We start from the raw sequence: 9,346 nt of genomic DNA on the forward strand, positions 1-9,346 counted from the left end.
ATACTCTTTTCTTTCTTGTCCATTCAACATATTCACTTATTTTTTATTAAATCAATTACTCATTTCTTTTTCCTTTGCTTATTTTTTATTAGATCATATACTCTATTCTTTTCAATTTCACATCTTTACTTACCTTTTTATGCCAAAAGATACTCTCATTTACTACTTTGGGTAAATTCCAGTCTATAATTAATTTTAACACCCCAAAATTTAGGGATTTAATCTGTTCAACCCATACATTGACCTCAATAAAAATATTCTCCAAATTGTATCCTCTATGCACTAGAATAAAAATAATGTCTTAAGATTGAACATAGACTGTCCAATTTTTAGATGGTGAGATATAAGTGTTAGAAACTTCAAATCTCATATTTTTTTTGAGGATATTCATCTAATAATTCCAAGTGTTTTCAAAATTTTCAGATCAAAAAAATTTATTCCAAGTTCTCTAACCGAAGAAGTAAAAATAAACTATGCTCCTAAAGAAGCATGGCCTTTTTTTAATTAGATTTTGGCCGGTCCAATAAAAAATGGGGCAGCCAATGAAAGCAAACTGCCTAAGTTTTTTTGCTTCACAAATAAATAACGGATTGGTACACATTTTTTAGAACGTGCATAGTTATCGTTTGGATATGACATCACAGCTAATATTTGTTAACGTTTAATTCAAGAAAAAAAGGACATACGTTTAAGTACAACCCATAAGACGCATCATCAGATCTTACCAAAGAGATTTCATTAAATATAACATAAGGGGCTTTATAAATCTGTCTCAAATCTTGAAATAAAATGTAGTTTTCGAATTCAAAAACCTTTAAATAAATCATCTCGACGATAGGATTTGTGAATATAAAAAAAATAGATTTCAAACTCTGAAAATGATTTATCCAGTTATACAAATTTCTGGGCTACCCATTTCTCATGAATCCTCTAAATTTACAACATTTCTAAATATTCCAATATCACATAAACAAAAAAATGATCAAGGATATATGTTTAGTGTTTTTCTTTTTAAAATAGGAAAAACATACCGTAGTATGTTGAGACGCATCAAAACTATGGACACGCATGTCCATGTTAGTTACATTAGGGGTGGAAATGGACCTAGATCCGACCACGGGTCGGGTCTGGGTATGGGTCCCAAAATTGGACCTGGTTGTTCAAGTCTGAATCCATATGGACCCAACCTGAACACTACCCGAATAGTGTTATTATTTAAATAATATTTAATATATAATATTTTAGTAGTATTTAAATAATATTTAAATGAATATAGCTATATACGTTTAGTTATGATATTTGAATAATACATGTATATATTTCACATAATATTTAAAACGTGCGGTTTGTATAGAGCTTAGGCTCTAAACAATCAATTAGTGCCTACCTTCAAATAGTATCGAGAAATGTGGTTTTAATATTGGAAATCTTTGTTATAGCCTTAAGATATATTTTTATATTTATTTATAAAGTTTAAAGCTTAAAAAATAGTGTAGATTGACAGATTTATCAAAACTTGAAAATCTTAAAAATTGACGGTCCAAAATTGTGTTACAAAATATATTATTTTCAAAACTTGAAATCTATTTATTTCTCATGTCCATGTATTTTGATGTCGCGATGATCAATTTGAAAATATTTGGGCATCAAAACAGAACTCTTCTAGTGAAATTTTTGAGGTAGGTTCAAATTTGATTGTTTAGAGCCGTGGCTCTATATAAACTTTTCCCATATTTAAATATTCAAAATACAGATATTTCTTATTTTTGGGTCGGGTTCAAACAGGTATGCATCTGGGTCCGATAACTTCGTTTCAGTCAGGTCTGAGTCCGGGTCCAATAACTTGTTCCAGTTGGTCCAGGTCCGGGTCCCATAAATTCATTTTCTGGTCCGTGGTCGGACCTGACCCCGACACGTTGCCCCTCCCTACCTAGGTCTGGACCATCTTGATGATTGAAGTATAAATTAGCAAAATGCCCTCCCCCATGTAGGTCAACATGACAAGTACGGTTGGATCGAAAATGGTTGTTCAATAAAAGAGACAAAGGCATTCTTTTATACAGCAAATGCTTTGGAAAGTACAATAAGATCTTCTTGTATTAAAACCCTACCAAATGACAAACTTATGAGTTGGAAAAGTACGAAGCCATAACCAAATTCATATGATTCACAAAGATACACAATCTGATGGTTAATATAAAATGAAGAAGAATCCATGAGAAATCAAAAGGACATTAGGACCGTAGGTTTGACCCTATAGACCATATGTGCATGTGAAAAACCAATCCTAGTGCCCCTCTTCCCCACCTACGAAATTGGTGATTTGAATATCCCTAACCTAGATTATTAGGGATCATCTTTATATAAGTTACTCCAGTATTGGTTTTTAAATTAGGAGAAATAAATCTTAACCTAGATGATTAGGGGGATCATTCTAATAAATTATTCGATATACGTTTTGGATTAAGAAAAAGATATGGTGTTGCACTAGCCCTACACCCAAGGTCTCGACGTTTCACTTGCTTTTCTTAAATATCAATGTCCTTTGGCCTCTTTGGATGGACAATGAAGCAATAATTATTTCTATTTTTATGATGTATTGGGTTCTATAAAATACTAAAATTAGCTAAAAACCTTACAACAAAAAGTACTTGAAAAAAAAAAATGGTGGATAGTTGGGAATAGAGTCTTCTACCCATGACTAAAATGAAATTCAAGATGTCATGCTGTCGCACCCACTATCCTGATTACTAATGCCTTGAATCCATTTCCTACAATAGAATCCATTGCTTTTAACAATAGAATTCAAGATGTTATGTTGTCGCACCCACCAACCTGATCACCCATGCTAGTCGTTGATATATCCTCTTTGTCCATCGTAACTTTATCTTAGACTCTAATTAAACCCCTAATTTTATTTCAAATTTATAAGGACATGGAATTACTCCTTGGTAAACTATCACATAAGTTGACCTCCCACTTGGCGTAGGCAATGGTGAGGATCAACCTATCCTAACCCTTATGTCAAGGGAACAAGCATGCTTTATAGAATTTTTGGTAGGTCCATTATTATAACAAGTCTCCCAAGGTTTAAAAAGCGAGCGAGTCAACCAAATAGAGATATCAAGGGCACGGTTTCTATAAGTCTCCATACTTATATGTAGAAATGTAGCCCCTCTTAATACTCCATTTTTAAAATAAATTAGGACTCTTATTTTTAATGAATAACCAAAACCTAACATGGAGATCATTAATGTGTAACAAAAAAAATGATTTTTTATTAAGAAATATTTGAGCCATTGATTATACCTTTTTCTTGGAGGGACCATCACTTACATCTATCTCTAGGTGGATGCTTTATGTAAACTACTTTTCCATATATTAAAGTCCATAAAAGATGTTAAGTAAAGGGAAAAGTTTATATAGAACCTAGGCTCTAAACAATCAAATAGAGCCTATCTCAAAACTTTCACTAGATGAGGTTGTTTTGATGCCCAAATATCATAAAATTGATCATCTCAACATCAAGATGCATGGACATGAGAAAAAAATGGATTTCAAGTTTTGGAAATAGTGCATCTTATAACACATTTTTGGACCGTCAATTTTCAAGATTTTCAATTTTTTATTAAGTTGGTCGATCTACACTATTTTTTAGGCTTTAAATTTTATAACTAAAGATGAAAATATAATTTAAAGCTATCACAAAACTTTCCAGTATTGAAACCATATTTCTCGATACTATTTGAAGGTGGGCTGTAATTTGATTGTTTAGAGCCTTGTCTCTATACAAACCGCACCCTTAGAAAAATAAGGAATAGTGTATATAGAGCCAGGCACTAATCCATCAAATTGAAGCCTACCTCAAAAACTTTTCTGAAAGAGGTCGTTTTAACGCCCAAATATCCTCAAATTGATCAGCTCGACGTCAAGATGCATGGACATGAGAAAAAAAATAGATTTCAAGTTTTGAAAATAGAGTATTTTGTAATGCATTTTTAGATAGTCAATTTTCAAGATTTTCAAGTTTTCATAGATCTGTCGATTACACTATTTTTTATGCTTAAAACTTTATAAATAAAAATTAAAATGTATTTAAGGGCTATCACAAATATTTTGAGTATTGAAGCCACATTTATCGACACTATTTGAAGGTAGGTTCTATACAAACCTTTAAAAATAAGGGATTGTATACTATGAGACCATTTATCTTTAGTACAAGGTGGTAACAACTAGCCCTAGCCATTAGATGTTCGATTGGATGGTTTGGAGTGTATCACGAAGTTTAATAAATTTTTTGTTGTGCTTTGAGATTAGTCACAAGTACTCTTACAACCATCTGATTTGAAATTTGATGGACAAAAATAGTTGTGACCTATTTGTATTAAAAGTAAATGGTCTCTTTGTATAGTTTTCTTAAAAATAAAGATAAATTCAAAAAAAAATTATAAAAGGTATCAACCTTATACAACATAATTATGCTATAAAAGTGAAAAACACTTCAAATATCCATCGGAAAAGGTTATTCTGATGGTTAAAAAAAAAAAGGTTATTCTAATGGCAAAAAACTCTCCAGTTGATCATCTTAGCCTTAAGATATTTGATATAAATGAAAGAATTTTAAATCTTAAAATAAGTGCATCTTCAAACATATTATCTGGACCGTCCATTTTCAAGATTTTCAATTATAAATTTCATAATTATGGGTCGAAACAGATTTTCAAGCCATCCTAAGAGTTCCCAACATTGAACTAGGTGTTTGCCGTATTTTGATGTTTAAGATGGGCGCCTTATACGCACCTTTTTATAAAAGCAAACAAAAAAATTGTTTCAATCTTATATTACAGCATGGAGGCAATTAAAAATTTGGTTATGATGCTAGAAAATTCTCCAATTAATCATTTTGACCTCAAGATCTAGGATATGAAAAAAACGATTTCAAGTTTTAGAATTCACATCTTGTAATAAAATATTTGGACCAACTATTTTCAAATTTTTCAAATGCTTATAGATCCGCTTGATCTGTCCCATTTTTCAAGCTTTGAATTTTACAGTTAATAGTCGAAATCGATTTTGAGGTCATCGCAAAAATTTTCCGCCTACGAGGTGCGGCTTCATTTGATTGTTTTAGGTGGGTTCTTGAAGTAAACCACACCCGTTATATTAATGGAGGGTCCTCTCCTATTCTTCTTCGATGTTCAAATTATTTACGAAGTCATTATTAAGGTACCTCATCAAAATATTTGTTCAAAAAATAAATTACTCATATTCAAGATTGGAAATGCTGAGCAATCAGGGATATTTCGATAATTTTGCCTAGTTAAGTAGATCGAGCCAAATTGCAAAGACACTTATTATTGTTCAAGTTGTGAATATGGAACTATTATGACTACAAATACCCCTAGTTCCATACTTCTAACCCTAAACAACGAGGGTATTTTAGCTATTTAGCAATTTCATAGTAATATAATGAAACCACACCTTCAAAAACTATATTAGGAAATTTGTTTTTTACACATATCTTTAGACCAGTGGTTTAAAATATGGATCGGTGCCTCGGATCAGGCACCACAAAAACCCATCCGGACCAGTGAATCGGCGTTTCGGATAAGGAATCGGGCAGAATCGACGATTTTTGTCTCAAAAAATCTTTAAAAAATCACTATAAATCTCTAAAAATAATATTATTTTCATTTGTAAATGAATTTAGGAGTGGTGCATTATGCATTTTCATTACTTTGTAAAAATAGGTGATTATTGAGACGCTGTTTTTCTATCTGGATGTTTGTATAATTAAAATAAATAAATTAATAAATAAAATATAAAACTTAATTACCATTGTAATTAGTATAATTATTAATTACAATATTATAATAAACGTGATTCAAAAAACAATGGTATGACCCTTACAAATAAATAAATCTAATATATAACAATTAGTTTGGATAGAAATATAGAATTTAGAAATATAAATTTACAATAATATTTTAATAAAATTAAAAAGTAAATAAATAAATTCATACTTGCAATGTCAGGTAACTAGTTACAAACAGTTTCATATTAGAAGATTAAAAAAATTAATTTCGCATATAAATTAGTATCACATCAAAGTATCAAACATTTATTAATTTGTTTTACTTATCCAAAATTATTACAACTTAACTAACTATAATAATATATATGGACATTGAGGTTGTTAGTTTATAACTTTAAATTTTATAATTATTTTACTATACAAATAAAAATATAAAATGTCTTATATATCACCTAATTAAAAAGATCTTAATTACAAAAAATAATATATTATAAAATTTATAATATAAATAAATTAATAAATAATATACATTTTTTGGTTATTAATAAATTAAAAAAATTATATTTGCAATGTGGGATAATTGATAAAGTTACTTGAAATAAATTCTAAAGTGGTAAGAATTAGTGTTATTTTTCTATCTTAAAATATCCTCTAAATTATTATTTTTTTAATATCCAATAGATTAGAATTGGTATTATTATTATTATTATTATCCTATGAGCTAGTACTAATTTTTTAATCCTAATTAACTAATTAATCAATTATTACTCATATAATGAAATAATACCATGATATAATAGCTTAATAGAGTTTTTATATTTTTTGGTAAGTAAATTTAATTTTTTTGGTGAAAGATAGTGGTGATGGGCACCTAATTATTATTTTTAATAATTTTTTTATTTTTTTATCATCAAATTTCATTGCCACAATCGGACATACAACTTTCTTATTCATGACGAGGATACACTATCGTGCATACACCATCGCGCATACACCATCTCACTGTAATTTATCCCAAGCTAATAATATTTGCCAGCGTCACATATATATCTCACATCGAAGCGATGTGAGAAGAATGAATACTATAAAAAAACCCAATGATCCGATTACGTTGAATGTTTTTAGGCCATGTGAAGCGTGCGTATTGCACGTGGAAGCTTTTTTAAGGTGGCAATCACGTGTGGGAAGTAAGGGGAGTAAGGGCTGCCAGCTGGCATGAAAATTTGTCATTCACGTTTCAAAAAAACCAAGGTTGGGTGCATAAAAAGAAAGCCCGATTGAAAATTAAAAAAAAGTAGGAACCGCGCCCGGTTTGAAAATAAAAAACGAACCGCGCTTGGTTTTACCGATACTGCATTGGAGGGAGCGGTATCAACGATACTCGATCCAGATCGTTCGAACGGGCCCGGTTTTACTGATACTGCATTGGAGGGAGCGGTACACCGATACTTGATCCAGATCGTTCGATTCAGGATTGGATCGGCAATTTTTGTTAGGATGATTAGATCTAGGCCTTGGGGACTCTTTTTTACCTCTACATTCGCGTCATCTCCCTTCCCCAAGGCATAAAACATCCAGCTTAAAGATGGATGCATGTGTGCGGTCCTTCTAAAAAAAAAAAAAGTTAAAACCAATTATTTACATATTTCTCTTATAAAATTGGGAAAAGTTTATAGAAGGTCACAACCTTAAAATGTAGAATTACATATACACCTCAAAAATCTATTGGAAAGGTTGTTTTCTCTATTTGATCATCTCGACATCGAGATGTATATATATATATATATATATATATATATATATATATAAAGTTTTTGTGTCTCAGAAATAGTGCCTCTTGCAACATATTATCTAGACCGTCTATTTTGAAGATTTTCCTATGTTTATAGATCTCCTTGATTTTAACCATTTTTGGAGTTTTAAAATTTTCTAATCAGATATGAAAATAGATTTTAAAATAATCTTAAGCATTTTTTATAACAAAATTACATGTTATGATAAAATTTGGAGGCACACCTTAATTGGATTGTTGAAGGTCGCAACCTTATAGAAATCGCACCCTATAAAATTATCATTTTTAATTTTTAAAACTTATTTACTTTTATATATTCATGATCTTTGAAAATTTAAGTCCTAAATCCATCTCAAAAATGGATTTTTAAGAAAAGGCTAGTTCTAAATATCCACCAAATGATGGCCTTAAATTCGTTGTCTAAGTAACACTCTCAATTGGACATTTTCTCGTGTACAAAAATCTTTTTTTTTTGTTCTTCTTCTTCTTGAGAATAATCGTTGGATGAAAAGGGCGCGTGTGAAAGTTTATATCATACAAATACCGGCATAATAATATAAGGAGTGTGTAAGGGCATTTTTAAGGACTAAATATTTTTCCGCTAATGCTAAATGGTCGCATGCTGCTCATTTACTCCTTCGGTTAGTACCCAATTTAGGAGGAAATTCAGGATCCAAATTTTGGGGTTGTAACCTCTTCAACTCATAAACTAACTCCAATGAATAAACAAAAAAAAGGTTTTGTAATTTGCATTTTATATGCACTTGATTGAAAACATGATGTCCAATTTTCTATAGTGAGATCTAAGTATTAGAAAACTTAGAATTTCATTTTTTTTCTTTTAGAAATAAGCATCCGGTGATTCTTAGGTGGCTCCCTCTTTATGGGGTAAAATGTTGGGCAGACAAAAAATAATATATTCATAAAATGAGTATAGCAAATATGCGGATATTGAGATGGACGAGTGGCAAGACAACAAGGGATCGGATCCGAAATGAATATATTTGAAAAAGTTTAGGTGTGAAATTAATAATCAATAAAATGAAAGAGAATAGACTTAAGTTGACTGGCCATATGTAGCATCGACCCAATACAATACTTGTTAGGAGATGCGAATTAGTTTAAGTAGATTGAAAAAAGCAAAGGGTAGGTTAAAAATGAGGGGTTGATTAGTTGGAAATAGTCGGAAAAGATATGGAGATATATGACCTCGGTGAGAGTATAACTTTAAATAGAGCATAATAATAGACCAGGATTGATGTAGCAGACTCCAATTAATTAGAAAAAAGTTATGATGATGACAATGGTTTTTAGATGTTTTCAAGAATGAAAGAAAAAAAAAAAATCGCCCCAAAAGAGTATGTGAATATTATGCTCCCACGGGAGTATAATAAGGGGACAGAGGAGTACCAAAATGAGTGGCACTTTAGCCGTCCATGCGTTTGCGTCTTAAATATGTCTGACTCATCACATTGAATGGAGCCGATAAATACAACACAAATGGATCCGATGTACGGTCCGTGTAATCCCTTAGGCCCCTAGTGGCTTTTCGACCTTTGATCGAGGCCGTTCATTTAATGGAGCAAACTGTACACATATTCAGCTGCACAACTATTCCCTCAATCAGAAGGCCTATTCAGGAAGAAATGTTTTTTTACATGAAATTTTAGAACCACCTAAGAAAATGTATAAAGTGTAATTTGGAAATAATTTTGATTGAGGTTTGTTATAAAGTATAA

This window comes from Amborella trichopoda, chromosome 13, assembly GCF_054954075.1.
Source record: "Amborella trichopoda isolate Santa Cruz 75 chromosome 13, AtrichopodaSantaCruz75HAP2 v2.0, whole genome shotgun sequence".
NCBI classification, from domain to species: Eukaryota; Viridiplantae; Streptophyta; class Magnoliopsida; order Amborellales; family Amborellaceae; genus Amborella; species Amborella trichopoda.